We start from the raw sequence: 16,881 nt of genomic DNA, 5'->3' as shown, positions 1-16,881 counted from the left end.
ATTTTCTACCTACCGTCTATGCTACTTATTTTCTGTACCTTCCCCCCCTTTCTCCTCCTCCCACTCACCTGTTGCTAACCCTCCACATGATCTTCATTTCTATGGTTCACTCCTGATCTAGCTGTCCTCTTAGTTTGCTTTTGTTTTAGGTATGGTTGTTGATAACTGTGAGTTTGCTGTCCTTTCACTCTTCATCTTTTTTATCTTCTTTTTCTTAGATAAGTCCCTTTAACATTTCATATAATAAGGGCTTGGTGATGATGAACTCCTTGAATTTGATCTTATCTGAGAAGCACTTTATCTGTCCTTCTATTTTAAATGAAAGCTTTGCTGGATAGAGCAATCTTGGTTGTAGGTCTTTGGTTTTCATGACTTGGAATAGTTCTTTCCAGCCCCTTCTTGCCTGTAAGGTCTCTTTTGAGAAATCAGCTGACAGTCTGATGAGAACTCCTTTGTAGGTGACTGTCCCCTTAGCTCTTGCTGCTTCTAGAATTCTCTCTTTCATTTTAATCTTGGCTAATGTAATGATGATGTGCCTTGGTGTGTTCCTTCTTGGGTCCAACTTCTTTGGAACTCTCTCAGCTTCCTGGATCTCCTGGAAGTCTATTTCCTTTGCCAGATTGGGGAAGTTCTCCTTTATTATTGGTTCAAATAAGTTTTCCACTCATGGCTGTTCCTCTTCCCCTCTGGTACCCCTATAATTCAGATGTTGGAATGTTTAAAGATGTCCTGGAGGTTCCTAAGCCTCAACTCATTTTTTTTAATTCTTTTTTCTTCATCCTTTTCTGTTTGGTCATTTTTCTCCTTCTTCTGGTCCACTCCTTTGATTTGAGTCCCAGTTTTCTTTCCATTACTATTGGTTTCTTGTGCATTTCCCTTCATTTCAATTAGTTTAGCCTTCATATGTTCCTCTAATTTGTGACTAAAATCAACCAGTTCTCTGAGCATCCTAATCACCAGTGTTTTTAACTGTGCATCTGAAAGTTTGGCTATTTCTTCATCTCTTAGATTTATCGGCTCTGGGGCTCTGAGTGTTCTTGAGCCATGTTTTGATCTGTTCGTGCCTGTTAGGTATGAGGAGTGGAGCCTTAGTTGTTCACCAGGGCAGGGCCACCCAGGTCTCTGGTTTGTGATGCTGTATGTGGGGGTGGGGTCAGAGAGGGACAATGGTGGCTTCCTGCCTCTAGGGCCTGCATTGTCCGTCTCACTGATCGATTCTTCACCGGTTTATCTGCGCGCAAATGTGTGACTGCAATCAGCCCTCAGTGGGTCCGCCCGCTTCTCCACACCTGGGATCCCCCCTCGGCTGCTGGCGCACCTGGGTTGCTTGCCCAGCTCTGTCCAGTGGATCTTTCCTGCCCTACCCTGCTCTGCTGCTGGCTCTGCCCCTCTTACCGTTTTGGCTGAAGGGTTTGTTGTTGTCAGACTTCCATGTAGTTCAATTTTCTGTGGTTTGGCTGCATTTTTGTTGCTAAAACTTTGTTGTTTTTAAACTTGGTTGTGCAAGAAGGCACAGTGCTTCCACCTATGCCTCCATCTTGGCGGAAGTTCCTGACTTTTTAATTTTTATTTGTAAAAGATTATGTTCCAGTGAGTGGTGGTAATTTTCTCCATTATTCTCCATTCTTCATTGTTCTGTCTGTATCTCTCATCTTCTTCTAGGAGGAAAAGATAGTCTTAAAAGGCCCGAGAGTATTCCATCTTTTCACCTGGGAGGCAGCTATATTTAAAGATTGCTTCTGGAAGGTATAGGTCTTGACAGTACAATAGTCTGATATTTTCTCATGTGCAGAAACAAATACTCGACTGGGTAGTATTCATGTTAATTGGCATAGTCATACCTGGAATGTGTCAGATTATGAAAGAACAATTTGCATAGTGGCTGCCTTTATATTATACCTTTTAAATGACCTAAGTCAAGAATTGTGATGTAACACTAATGAGTTTCTTTAAAAATATTTTCTGTACCTAACTTGAGGATTATTTTAGGAGGCAGCATTGACTCAGTGGAAGGCACTGTCCTGTGAGATATTCTCAGGCACTGCTGCCTGCCTTTACCACTCCCAGTGTCTGAATGAAGCAGAAGTGAAGGAAGGAACGAGAGTTGCCCTGCATGATGCAGTGGAAGCCAGTGTGGGTGGCCATCTCTGGGTGGTGCCACCCCTGCACGGGGCAGCATCAGCTCCTGGCCTGCACACCTGCCACTGGAGTACATGTGCTTGGGCGAGTGTCACAGTGAGGGAGGTGGCTGCTGAGGCGTCCTGACAGGTTCCTGAGAAAAATGAATAAGGCTTTCTCCCTTTCTAAAATTGTGCTGTACACGCTGAAGGAGGTACTGCATGTGATGCAGTTGGCTCCTAGGATAAGTGATTCCACAGGTGAAAGAGAGGTGAAATTTCCTTGAACTAGTAATTTTGTCACTTAACTGGAAATACAGAAAATAAAACATGAAAAACAAACCATTTGGTAGAATATTGTTGCACAGTTAAGTGTACCGTATTCTTGGTATTCTGTATCAGTTCGGTGCAGTTGAGGGGTTTGGGACAGTTTCAGACGTGTTAGTGTGGGTGTGTAGGTGATTCCGGGTGATTGTAGAGCACCGGCCATTGCCATTGGAGGCGGAGAGCAGCGATGAAAAAATCTTTGCATCCTAAGGAAAAAAATCTCTGTCATTTACCAGAGAACATGTTTCTCATCTTTTGTTCCCTATCATAAACACAGTAGTGCATTTACAAAGTAATGGACGCGTTGGAAAATTCAAGCATGTAGGCATGGAACTTTTAATTTGGGCACATACACCTTTTCTAAGCCTTTAAAATTGCAAAATACAGTAATAGAGAAGCCACGTAGTTTAACAGATAATTATAAAGTGAGCACTCATGGCATCTCTGCCGCTCAGGAATTAGAACATCATCACAAGTGTCTGGAAGCCCATTGAGTGAGCTCTCCTCAGGAACCCACAGCCTTGACTGTAATTGAGAAGTTCTTTGTTTTGCCACAAGGTGGTGCTTCCACCATTAGATGGCAGATAGGATGATGCAACTGCAAATCTACAATGAAGGTAGTGTAGTTTCGCAGTGAATTTGGAACCTATGCAATAATACTCTCCCTATGCAATAATACCACAATTAGCCTTCTATTCTTACACGTGTATTGTTTTACCTATTTCACCTGGCGCAGCCTGTTACTAAGGGAATTGCCAGTTTGATAAATTTTACATATAAAAAGGTTCAAGAAGAAACTTTTATGCTTTAATAAACAAAGAGAAAAGCCCTTTATTGGAAACACTGAATTACGAAGTCTCCCAGTGTGCCCTGGCTCGCTGTCTCAGTTGGTTGGAGTGTTGTCCCTTATACCAAAGGTCGTGTTGTGGGGTTTCATTCCCCTTCAGGGCAAATACCTACATTGTGGGTTTGATTCCTGGTCTGGGCTTGTGCAGGAGGCACATGATCGATGTTTCTCTCTCTTATTACTCCTCTCTCTAAAAATCAAAGTATATCCTTGGGTGAAGATTTTTTTAAAAGTCTCCCATTGTAAAATTTTTCTGTTGAAATGTACTGTTTAAAAATATCTTCCCCCAGTGTAATCTGATGTCCTTTGTAATGTCTATCATATATTCATAGTATTTTGTGTTTTCTTGTAAAGCTACCTACCATTAAGATTATTATAAAAGTTTGATAGAATTAAAGACTTGGATTTTTGAGTCCAAAGAGCTTCCATGTTCTTGAATGAAGAGTGTGCACATTTTACCATCCGCTTACCCTCATTCCCTTTTAATGATTTTGAACTCAATGTTTATTAGCTAGATCTGGAAACACTAGAAGTTTAGTTTGAGCTCTGCGAGCCCCTTCACATGCTCACAGATTGCCGCGCACATTTGTGTATCTTTACCATGACTGGTCACTAACTCTGGTGTTAGTTGTTTTTAAGTTGTAAGGGCAGCACATATTCAAAGCTCAGACATTGAAAGATGTATCAAAACGTGTGTCTTCTCCCCTGAAATCCTTTTCTCAGACATAATCTCTCAACAGTTAGGTGCATATTTCTCCAATTACTTTTCTCTGAGTGACTATTAACAAAAATTATTGAATTAGTACCCCAAATTGTATAGTCAAATATTTTAGTTCCCATATCAAGGCATATATGTTCACCTTGGTATTCCATTCTTGGTAAAAGACATTCCATTCTTGAGTGTTCCATATCTGTTTTTCTTTCCTTTTTTTTAATCTTCCAAAGACAAAATTTTAACCGATATTTCTCATGCTACATTTCATCCGGTTGCCACTCTTAAGATACTACAAAACCCCACACTATTCTCCAGTCTGAAAGGCAGACACACGTTGAAGTTTTGGAGGCATTTATACAAAAGTAGTTAAACTACAGTGCTTTTACCACCTGCAAATAGGACATACAAATGGACATTTATGAGTTTCTTAAAGCAGCAAGAATAGAAAAGTATTTACCTTTTACCAGAATTCACCAATTTTTAACATTCTGACACTTTAAAAATTATGTGTGTGTATGCTACGTACACATATTTATATACACATTAAACTTTTTTCAGCCTTTTGAGAGTAGGTTGCAAAGGGCAGTTAATGCTTTTAACCCTTCATACTTAAGCTTGTGTTCCCGAGGAATAAGGATTATCTCTTACATAGCAACAGTATAGTTACCAATTTCAGACACTTTAACACTGATTTAGCACTTTACAGTCCATATTCCAGTCTTTTCAGTTGTCTCAATACTCCTCTTACATACCATGTTTTTCTTTCTAGTGTAAAATTTAATTCTGTTTTTTGAATATGCGGAATATTACCATGCTTCCAGAAATGTAAACTATTCAAAATGTGTATTCAAATCTTAACTCCCTTCCATACCCTTTTCACTCCTTTCTGCCCCATTGGTCTGTCTCTTCATTCGCCAGTAGCACAGGTTCAAATACAGAGGCTGTGTAATGTGTTTTAATGTCTGACAGGGCTAATCACTCCTAGTTTTTCATTTTCAGTGTTTACCATAGATTTTCAGTTTCCATGTTTCCGTGTTCTTTTATGTTTGTTTCTCCAGATGAACTGCAATATCAGTTTCCTAGTGCCAGCAGCTGCCTGACTTCTTTCCCTGGACTTTATGTCTGACATCCATGGTGTAGCCTGTATCTGTAGTTTGGACTTTCATGGCTTCTCATAATTTACACTCCCACTAGGAATGTTCGAGAGTCCTAGGTGCTCCCTATCCTTGCAATACTTGGTATTGTTAGTCTCCTTTTTTTTTTTGTGTGTGTGTGTGTGGCTCTAATTTTCATTTCTCTGATGATTAATGATGTTGAGGAACATTCAGAAGTTTTGGGGAATTTTGAATCCTTTTGTGATACATGTTCACCTTTTGCCCATTTTTAAATAGGTTGTCTGCCTTCTTAAACTTGATTTCTAGGAGTAATATATATTATTTTATCTAGGTGATATTCATACATTTAAAAATTCCTGTATTAGATACACATATTGCAAAATCTCCAGTCTGTGGCTTGCCTTTTCTTTCTGTCAATGGCGTCTTGTAGAAAAGAAGTTCTTAATTTTAATGAAGTCCATTATATCAATGGTTAATGTTTTGTGTCCTGTTTGAGAAAATTATTTTCTATCCTAAGATCAAAGAAATTCTGTGTTATTTTCCAGAAGCCTATCTGATTGTCTTTCACACTTCATTCTACAGCCCAGCTGGGAATTGATTTCTGTGTGTGATCTGAGGTGTGCACTGTTTCACTTGCACCAGCAGTGTTTGGTGAAGTGACTGTCCTTTTCCCCTGCTTTGCAGAGCTGTTTCTTCGGAGTTTTGAGGGAATTTGCTGAGAGCCGCTCTCATATATCCAAAGGATGTGGAGCTTTTCTCTATCATTGGCAGGTGTCACAGGTGGTCCCTTTATTGCCACTAGTTGGTAGGCCAGACTCCAACAACCACAACAGCCACAAGCAACAATGGAATCACCATGATCACCTCGCAAGGTGCTGCTTTTCTGTCCACCATACACTCCAGGTTTCAGTGCGAAGTTTCTCATCTGTGTTTTCCACCAAGTGGGCAAGCTCATCAATCATCTCATTCTGTTCATCCAGCTCATCCTTAACCTCTTGCCCCATTTGTTTTTGGCAATTTAAGATAGAAGAAAGGGCATCAAGTCCTGTGTACCTGGATGGCTTTCTGCTATTGTTGCCAGATTTCTTAAAAGCTCAAGCCTCTTGTCTCTTCTGGCTCCTCAAAGAGCCAAGGGTTGGATATGCCTTGCTCAGCTCTCCTGTCATCAGGCTGGGCCTCACTTGTGTTTTCACCATTTTGTTCATACTGGATTCACTGTTGAATTTTCTCAGCAGTCTCTTGCACTATTTGGCAAGTAGGACTGTACGTGGAGAAGCCTGGGCTCCAAGGGCGGCAAGGGGGGTGGACTGCAGTCGGGTGAGGAGACTGGCGAGGGTGCTGAAGGGACAGCGACCAGGATCCCTGTGCTGAGTCAACCCCTCGCTGCAGAGTCCGTCTTTCTTGCAAAACATCTTAATTACTTAGTAAGAGACAGCTTTATACAGATCTGTTTTTGAACTTTTTTGTTATCTTTTATTGCTCTATTTGGAATTAATTATTTAGGTTTATAATAAGCCTTTTTACCTACTGTAATGTCTTCCTTTTTAATTTTTCTTCCAAGGGTATCTTTTTTTTAAAAAAAAAATATTTCATTTATTTGTCTTTTAGAGGGGAAGGGAAGAAGAGAGGGAGAGAAACATCAATGTATGGTTGCCTTTCGTGCACCCCCTGCTGGGAACTGGCCTGCAGGGAACCGGCCTGCAACCCCAGCATGTGCCCTGACTGGGAATCGAACTGCGATTGTCTGGTTCGCAGGCCCGCGCTCAATCCACTGAGCTACACCAGCCAGGGCCTTCCAAGGGTATCTTGATAATTCTTGGCTCTCTAATCATATATACTGCTGTGCTGTGACCTAACACATGGTTTTAACAGAAATAACTGCCTCGTTTCGGTTTTGTTGTAACTCTTAATTATGGTCAATTACAGTTGACTTAATTTAAAACTGATCTAATTCCCAGGCTTGACTAGACATTTCCTTTGATAGCAAAAGAAACTGATTTTGGTGATTTATTGATAGACATTCTAACAGGTGTGAGATGATATCTCATTGTGGTTTTAATTTGCGTCTCTCTGAAGATTGGTGACACTGGCCATCTGTCCTCTTTGGAGAAATGCCTGTTCCAGTCCTCCGCCCATTTTTTAATTGGTTTGGTGGTTTGTTTTTCATGTTACATTGTATGGATTCTTCATAAATTTTGGATATTAACATCTTATCAGATGTATCAGTGGCAGATATCTTCTTCCATTCAGTAAGCTGTCTTTTGGCTTTGTTGATGGTTTCCTTTGCAGTGAAAAATTATTTCAGTTTGATACAGTCTCATCTGTTTATTTTGTCTTCTGTTTCCCTTACCCAAGGAGCTATTTCAAGAAAAAAATTACAAAGAGCAATGTCAGAGAATTTATTTTCTCTGTTTTCTTCTGTGTTTCGGGTCTTACATTAAAGTCTTTAATCCATTTTTTGAGTTTGTTCTTATGTATGGTGAGAGAAAGTGGTCTAGTTTTATTGTTATGCATGTTTCTGTTCAGTTTTCCAACATAATTTATTAAACAAACACTGGCAAAGATGTGGAGAACCGGGAAATTGCATTCACTGTTGCTGGGATTGCAAATTGGTGCGGCCACTGTGGAAAGCAGTATGGAGAACCCTCAAAAAATTAAAAATAGTACTACTTTACGACCCAGAAATTTTATCCAAAGAAATTCAGAAGACTAATTTGAAAAGATATATGCACCCCTATGTCCATTGCTGCGTTATTTACAACAGCCAAGTTACGGAAGCAGACTAAGTGCTCACTGATGGACAACTGGATAAAGGTGTGGCACATACACACGATGGAATATCACTCGGTCATAGAATGAAATCATACCATTTGTGACAGCATGGACCTGGAGGATATTATGCTAAGTGAAATGTCTATCGGAGAAAAGACAAATACCATGTGATTTTGCTTCTATGTGGAATCTAAATCCCTCTGAACAAGGACCATGCAGAAATAGAGGGCCATGTGCAAGGCAGGATGTGAGCCGAGTCTAAAGTTGGTGACTGGCCCAGGCCAGGTGAACCCAGGAGGAGGGCTTTGTTTTGGAGAGAGACATTTCAGAGGTCTGCAAGGATCCAAATTAAACAATGAGTGGTAGACGTGAGTGACCTGTTGACCAAGTACTTGAGGTTATTGAAAATTCATATGGCTTCCAAATGGTTTAATTAAATCTATAATAGATGGTAGACTGAGAATAGGCTTTCACTAGGATTCTCAGGATTGATTTAGTAAGTTTAATGTGTCAATCAACCAAAAATCTGTTTAATAGTGACTTCCCAAATCACTGTTAAATATTTCCATTTTTTCCCAAATCACATTTCTTAGTTTTCTTCTGATTATAAAAAAAATGACAGGGAACCCCCAAATACTAAACAGCATAAAGAAAAAATATATGTAATATATAATATATACATATATATATATTAGTGAATACAGCTACTATGTTCCTGTATGATAAATTATTACATGTGAACTTTTTGTACACTTAGTTGGTCATATCTAAAGACTTGGTAAAACTGATAAATTGCCTTGTTGTACAGCCAAAGGACATGAGTTAAAAAATGACAGACTGGAAATGCAAGCAGCTAATAAGCCCTAAGACTTTATTAGTAACTAAATTAACATAAATGACATACCATTTTAAACTATCAAAATAGAATTCTCTCGTTCTTTCGATATTGAGTGCCCACTATGTACCAGGCACTAAGCAAAGGCCAAAAACACCCAAAAACAAAAACCCAGAATAGACGGAACCTCACTGAACTTTTAGTCTAAAAGAAATATACCATTTATTGAAGTCTATTTGCCTGCCAGGATTGTACTAAGCCCTTCATAGACATTATTATATTTTAACTACCACAAAATCCTATGCAGTAAGTATCTTTACTGAATTAGAAAGCAGATGCTCCGAAACTGACCAGCATGAGTCACATGGCTCTCCTGGCTGGGGACTGAAGCCCGGCTCCGGCTCCGACTGACTCCTCAAATATCTCACCATTAGCTTCTGGGTGATGAGTTGTAAACCTCAAAAATGATGGAAAGGAGCCTTTTATAATGTAGTTCAAAAAATCAAATCAATGACTAGGCATGGTATAGAGTGCAGTGAGAGAGGTGCTTTCATGTTGTGGGGGGCAGTATGGATAGATACATCCTTTTTGCAAGCAATCTGGCAAAATTATCATGAGCCCTAAAACATTTTCATCTCATTTACCTGGAATTCTGTTTTTAGACTCTGCCCTAGGGAGAGAATCAGAAATGTGTTCAAAGATTTCTCTACAACTGACTGAATATTTGGTTAAGAAATACAGTATATGTAATATACTCTATATCACATACATGATGTACTCTATATTACTATCAAGTTAAATGATACAATTATACAGTGTCTGAAATTTGCTTCAAAATAACCCAGGCCAGGGGAGCGAAAATGGATTGGAGCTGGAGAATGGGTACATATGAGTTTATTATACTATATTTCCATATAGAACTCTAAAAATATTTATGTAAAAATATGATTTTATTAAGCATTTATTGTAGTGAAAAATATGCTGTGCTGCGGTATTCCATGAGACAAAAATCTGCAGCCATCAAGCTGAAACTTTTAGGAAAAGTTTCATGGAAACTTTGGAGAAAAATTTAGTAACATGGACAAATGCTCTGAGAATAATGTAAGCAGGACACAAAACTGATAACAGCTCATTTAAATTATGTGAAAAGATTTAAAGGAAACACACTAAAATGTTAATAGGATTGTGAGGATTTTTATTATTTTGATCTTTTGTGTTATTTTACAAATACTATTTATACTTAGGGAAAAAAGTGGCTTACAGTCCATCTTTACCTGTAACAGGTCCCTTATTATATAGTTGCTGTCAGAGGTGGGTCACTGTTCTGATCAGCCGACTGAGCTGATATAACCTGGATGACAATTTTTTATTGTATACTGGGAGATTATTGGCAGAGAGGAAATGGAACTGCTGGCTTCGTAAATTTATACCCTATGCTCTTACTGCAGGATGCAGCCAGGTGCGTTTATCGGAGATATTTTCGTTGTCAAGGAGTGATGGGAAATTAATAGCTGTTTTAGTTCTGAGTGCTTTGGAATTTTTGTCTTAAAAAGGCTTTAGTAATTAAGTTTACATGCATTAAATATTTAGCAAGAGCCCGCTCTGTGCCAGGCACCATGCTAGGCTTGATTTAACAGATGAAGAGAGCAGACTGTCTGTACTCCAGGGAGCTCCGTCTGATGGGAGAGGCTGATGTCAGTCGTGGTTAGGTGGCGTGGAATGGGAAAGGCTGCGGCGCAGGGCAGCTCAGGAGGAACCGTCGGGCCCAGGCGGGGGGCCACAGCCTTGCCAGACGTTACTGGCTGCTGAGATCTTTTATTTAGCTATTAAATTTGTAGGTATACTATAAATGGTGCAGTCGTTTTTCTCACACAGTTAGATTTTATTACTTTGCCCCCAATTTCAGGTTTTTATGATATCCTTAATGGTATTTTTTCCAGTTTTAACTCCGCTGTTTTAATATTATGAAATGCAAGTACAAAACATTGTGTAAGTATACTTTTTACTACATGGAGATGTAATAATACATTTGTGTTTTTACCAAACTCTATCACCCACTAGTAGCTACTGTACTGACAGCTTTCCATAGGGATTTTTCACTATTCCCATGAGGTTTTATTGTGAAAAAAAAACACACCAAAAAACGCGCACAAGTCTTTTCAACCATTGCAGATTTACATGTATCTTAATATTTCTCTTCAGCTGCTTTAGAGAACTACTAAGAAATACAAATTCACCTTAGTCAAGAATTGTGAGTAATTTTCTCCTCTCCTGTTAGCTGAAATGTCCCTTATGCTGGCATTGCAAAGACACTCTGTACTTGCAGCTGGTAGGGAGACGTATTGTCTTAATAGCCCTCTTAAGGTTTGGAAAGGCAGATGACCATTTCTTGAAAAGTACAGAATATTATAATAAATAGTTATTGGCTATGCAATAATTCATGAAACTCCATTTACCTGAGACAAATAACTGTATCAGAGGACCGTAAAGCCCCACATGTATTAAAGAAAACAAATCTGCAAATATTGAACTGACTTTAAACTGGCTTAACCACATGACGTGAAAGGAGAGTAACATCAGCCAATACCAAAAAAGCAAACTACTAAAGTGTCCAGAGTTCACCCTTCCTAGCGCACGTCAGTCTTTAGCTGTTTCAGCTAAGACTTTTGTTCTGACAAACAAACGAAAAAAAAATGTCTAAAGCAGCACTTACTTTGTTGGAAATGAGAAAAATAATACTGCTAATTCCATGAAGTATTTGAAACTAATTTTGTTTTTATAAATAAATTAAAAGGTATTTATCTTTTTAAAAGGTTTTAATTATCATTCTTACTGTCAAAAAGCATTAAAACTTTTAAAAAATCATTAAAAATTTTATCCACCTTTAAGGATAAACTTTGGAGTATTTAAAAGAACATGATTGGAAAACCTAACTACATTTTCACTTGCTTGTATTATGCTTTGTTCTTGGTAGAATCATCTTTGTTTCCTCTCTGTCCCAACTATAAACCTGGCCATAATGACTTCGGTGGTAGTAAAATGATCCCCCCAAAAGTCAAGGTCTTCCTCAAGAGAATCAAGAGTCTTTGTGGCAGTCGATAAATTCTTTTCCAACAACGCCCGAGCTTCATCAATATCCTATTCAAGCACTGCATTAGCCCCCAACCACAGACACACTTTATCAGTAGGAGGAGCTGAAGCTGTGCAATACAGGCTACCTGCCATTAAGAATCTGGACTCCGGTGAATTGGCGGACTCGTCTTCCACATGTATTTTAGAATTTCTAAAGTCAGCCTAATTTTATGAATCCGACCTTTTAGCCTCCTTTTCTTTTGAGCAAGGTTGAGTTCCATAAATTTATACTCTGATACTGCTCCTGCAGCTTCTTTAGTACTATATCCACAGTCTCACTCCCGGGCTATATCATAAAGGAACTCACATCTTCCACAAATGCGGCCTTAGGAATCCCTAGAACTAGCCATGGGGTCTCTGCAGCCACCTCTGAGCCACAACCATCTTTCGTGGCTGCCATGCTGGAGAAGCCAGGGTATGACTCCTTAGTGATATATTTTTTGAATAGTCTGGTTGGTCAAGATCTGACTTTTACCTTCGGATCCTGCTTGTTATCTCATTGTGTAGTTTTTTCCTCAGAGAGATATGATCACCATATTTCAAACACCACAGACTTCCTCTGTTCCATTGCCTGCAAACTGAAATCCCAGCTGTAATTGCTAGAATTTGTTTTTATCAGAGCATGAACTTTATAACATAGAAGCACCATAAAATTAACATGAGAATAGACAGCTTGTCTTTTTTGGTGCTTAAAACTAATGGCCTCAAGTGGTAATTAAAAAAAAAAACATATTAAAGCGTTTTTCAAAACAGTAAAAGATTGATGATAGCTATGGCTTACATCCTATGCAAATGGGTTGCAGATCCAGTGATGCTCTCTAGAAATAATTTTTAACAAAATTTCCACTTATCATTGTTAAAGAAAAACATTAATGGTTCCTGCTTCAATAAGATGCAGTATTAATGAAGTAGCTTAAATATCATGCTTAATTATCCTCTTTCTGGGGATCTGATTTAAAACAAGGCACACAGCAGAAATAAAGGAGAAGAAAAATAGCCCAATAGCAATTAAGAATATAGAATTAGAACTGTTGCTAAGAATTATGACTCAACCTAGAGGGTTTCAGAAAATCTCCTTGAAACACTAATTTCATGGTTCTACCCATCAGAGGATCTATATCATTTTCTCTTTGTCCCCTGAGAGAACTCATGAAAAAATTCTCATTTTAAGCGTTTAATGAGGAACAGAGTCAGAAAATACAATTTTCACATAAAGTAGGTTTTACATTGAATTTAGAAGATGGAAGTTTATATAATTTTAAATGATTAAAATTTAGATATATCTCAGGATCCCACTCGAGAGAAAATGGAGTATTCTGAATGAGACTTACATCGCAGGTTGTCCGAATCCAGGTGTGCGGTCTCTGCCACGATACTGCCATCTCCCTCGTATGACGACTCTGTGAGTCTCTGGGGGGGGGTAACAGGAGGTGTCAGAGCTTTCCTGGCCTGGAAGAGCTGGCAGTTCAGTGGGTAACACTAAAGATAACTCACAAATACTGTACAACATTGAACACCAGAGAACAATCACATGTTACGGAAGCACTTTTCAATGAGTAGATTTGGGGACACTGACCCCACTTGTTCGGAGGTTGTGGTAGTTAGTCAAGGGGACGAGAAGTCCTCACAACACTTGAGCTGGGTCCTAAAGAATGAAGGACAGTTTTTCTGACCCTGGGGGTGGGGGAAAGGATGGTTCGGGACAGTTCTAGAGTGTCTTCAAATACATAATGACATTGGTGGGCTGTGGGATGATCCCAAGATTTTAACCATGGTGAACAAGAGAACAAAAAAAGGAGCAAGTATAAGAAAGTGAGGAAGAGCGGGATATAATGCGTTTAGTTTGGAGCTTACTGAATTTTAAGTGTGCGGGGATATTCCAGGTGAAAATGTTCATTCAACAGTTGGATATATAATATTGATTTGGAGCTTTCAACAAAAGTGGTAAGTAGAGATACAGACCTTGGAGTCATTGGTGAGTGACGGTTCAACCAGTGGAGGTGGCTGAGCTCATCCAGGGGGACATTTAATTTAAGAGGAGCAGATAATGGAGAACAGCATCTCAGAGCACCAACACTAAACTAGCAGTTCCGTGGTACAACTTATGCTACCATTTATCCACGTTATGTGTTAAGTGGGCTGTTAATGACTTGGTCCAAGAGCCATGCCTCCATTTATAAAACTTTCAATGTAAAGTGCAGAGTAAGTTCAAGCAAATTACAAAAAACTCTGAAGCCACAAACTGTAAGATGGAGCTTGGGCATACTTCCTTTCACTTCTCCTAACTATATCTTTTTTACCTAATGGGTCCAGTATCCTGACATTTGGAAACCAGTTCCTAGCATCACCTGCCCATACTGCACAAAAACTTTGTGTCTTTGTTGCATTTGGGAATATCTTCAGCCATGCTTTATGGCTCAGGCCTACTCTGTTCATTTGTAAAGTCAGTATGATGACTTACTTTTGCCATTAACACAAACTCTGAGTGGCTGTTGAGTGCCTGGCATGGTGCTAATTGCTCCTTTTTGTCCTCTGTCTGCCACTGTGATTGACACCAGAGAAGAATTGTAGTGGATGCCGAGGTTTTAACTTTTCAGGAAACAACATTGGTGTCAAATTAGCAATTGCTTGTGGTGCCTGGAATGTTGATATGGTGAAGCTGTCGGAAACACCTCTTTCTAAGGCCTCTGTGTGATATTATTCTTTTACAGTCCTTCTCGTTTTCTTTATAATATTTGTGAAGCGATTTATTATTTTTCTTCTTTTGTTTCAAGTTCATGTGAGTTGAACACTAATCTCTCTGTTCTCTGGTATGTTCAATATGTGTGACTATTATTAAAGACAGAAATATGCACAATTACTATTTGGCACACACTGACTCCACACAGTGTCCTTGGTTTTATTCAGAAGGCACAAAAGAAGGAGCTGCTTCATTCTGTGAGAGCGGCTTTTGTGCCTTTCCAAATCTCCTTAGTAACAGCAACGGTAATGTTGCAAGACCAATGAAGCCTCTGAGGAAGAAACTTGTTTTAGTAATTTAGACTTTGTGTGGGGTTGATGGTGGCAGTGGGGGATGTTCTTGTTTATGGAGTACTGGGTTGTCCTAGCAGTTCAGGTTAGGTTGGGGACAGTGAGCTGGGCTGGGAACTCATGGGAAGTAGGGTGAGCAGAGAGCAGATGAATGCTTGGGAAAGAGGAAGAGGAAGTGATTGTAGACTCTGGTCATCCTCAGTATGTTCTAACTATTCTGCACTGCGGTCCACCTTCCAACGGCCAGCACCAGTATTTATGTGCCTGAGTGCCTTCTCTTTTCTCTGGAGTCCATTTAAGCTGTCTACGTACTAACCTAGGAGTGTAGGAGAATTTATCATACCTGGGAGTGGGCGGGGCAGCCTTCTACCAGTGATTGACAGGAGTTGGTGTGTAGCTATCTCAGCTCCTTCACTTGGTTTAGAGAGCTGATGTGTATACTTTACACTGGTGTCCCCAGCAGGGTTAAGCTCCAGTCACCCACAGAGGCAGCTGGCCTGTCGGAACACTTCCCTCCTTCGTTCACTCAGTTCTTCTTCCCTTCCTTGTCTCACTTTTCCAATCTCCTACTAGGACTTGCCTTCCCCTCCAAATAAACCCTTGTGTTAGAATCTTTGTCCCGGGATTTGCTTATGCGGAAAGCCAAGAATCAGAATATGGTACCTCTTCTTTCAGAGAGGAAGTTACTGGCACCTGGCCCTCACACCTGCAAGATGGGTACCTACAATGATTAAGCAAGGAATCAAAGCTAAATCATTATTTAAGTGGTCCACATTATGCTTACTTACCTTGGATTTTTTTTTCTCTGTGCTTGATGCTGAGTAGCCCTCTTCTGCCAATACATTCTTTCTAACACGGGGCACAATTCAAGCAATGAGGATTTTGTTTTCTAAATTACCGTTACATTCTAGCCTTGCCTTCCCCAGATGTTGCTAAGTCATCTTAATGAACCATCAAATCTACCCAAGCTCTTGCGTTATGTGTTTACAGCATTTCTTGGTTTATTGCCTGTAGATAAATACCTATTATTTCATCTGCCTGGCACCCCTGTCCCTTCTGCGATCAGTCACATAATTCCTGTTCCTAACCGCATAATTCCATGGCACCTGCCAGGTCCACCAGCAGAAGTGGGGGACTTCTGCTTGCCGTCCTCTTCCCCCAAACATAGGTGGTTAAAGAGTGAATGTGAAGTGAAGAATGAGACAAGGGTGGACTTCTTTGAACTTGCAGATAAAATAAAGAAGAAAGGCTCAAACCTCTAGGAGGAGTTGAGGTCAAAGGAAGATCTTTCATATTTTTCATGTTTGACTTCAGACTGAACTCAGCAATCATCTTGACTCCTTCCTTTGATCTCTGTCCACCTTGCTCCTCCCTTCCTGGCACCTTGATTTAGGTCTCACCTACTTGCCTGGGTTACTCAGGCTTCCAGCTTCCTGCCTAATCCCTGCTCCTCTATCCTTTAAACTGCTGCAGTGTTTTTTTCTAAAATGCAAATCTATCTTGTTGGTCTCTACTTACAGCCCTTCTGTGGATTCCCATTGCCCTCTGCAAATCGTTCAAATTCTTGTGGGGCCCTCCTTGTTCAGGCCCCCACATCCCTTTCTGGACCTCTCTCCATTCATCTCCTTGCAGGACACGCTACCTTCTTTATCCTCCCACAGTTGGTGAATGTGTCGTATTCACAGTCACTCCGTGTCTTTGCAGGTACCACGGTTCCTTCCTGTCAGGGTACTCCATCTTCCTCCCTCTGGCTCCTCCTCCATGACCTAACAATCTCTCGCTGGTCCCTCAGGACTGGGCTGAAGTGTCACTTCCTCTGGAAAGACTTTCCTGACTCCCTCATACATGGATAAGTACACCTTGTATTTTACTATGGTAACACTTAATCAAACCATTTTCTAATGACTCAGGAATAGGACAACTTGACCTGTGTCCCTGCAGTTTGAGGGGGTACAAAAGCTGATGTTTAACTTTTCTGGAAAAGTTGCAAA

At 39.9% G+C, this 16,881-nt stretch overlaps 1 pseudogene; it reads right to left on the bottom strand.

The window, feature by feature from the left end:
- Positions 1-11,682: 11,682 nt before the first annotated feature.
- On the bottom strand, positions 11,683-12,260 carry LOC119046062 (prefoldin subunit 3-like; annotated as a pseudogene).
- Between the last annotated feature and the right edge of the window lie 4,621 nt (positions 12,261-16,881).

The sequence above is a fragment of the Artibeus jamaicensis genome, unplaced genomic scaffold (genome assembly GCF_021234435.1).
Source record: "Artibeus jamaicensis isolate MK-2021 breed Jamaican fruit bat unplaced genomic scaffold, CSHL_Jam_final contig_585, whole genome shotgun sequence".
Classification (NCBI taxonomy): domain Eukaryota; kingdom Metazoa; phylum Chordata; class Mammalia; order Chiroptera; family Phyllostomidae; genus Artibeus; species Artibeus jamaicensis.
This window is presented reverse-complemented; position numbering and strand designations above follow the sequence as displayed.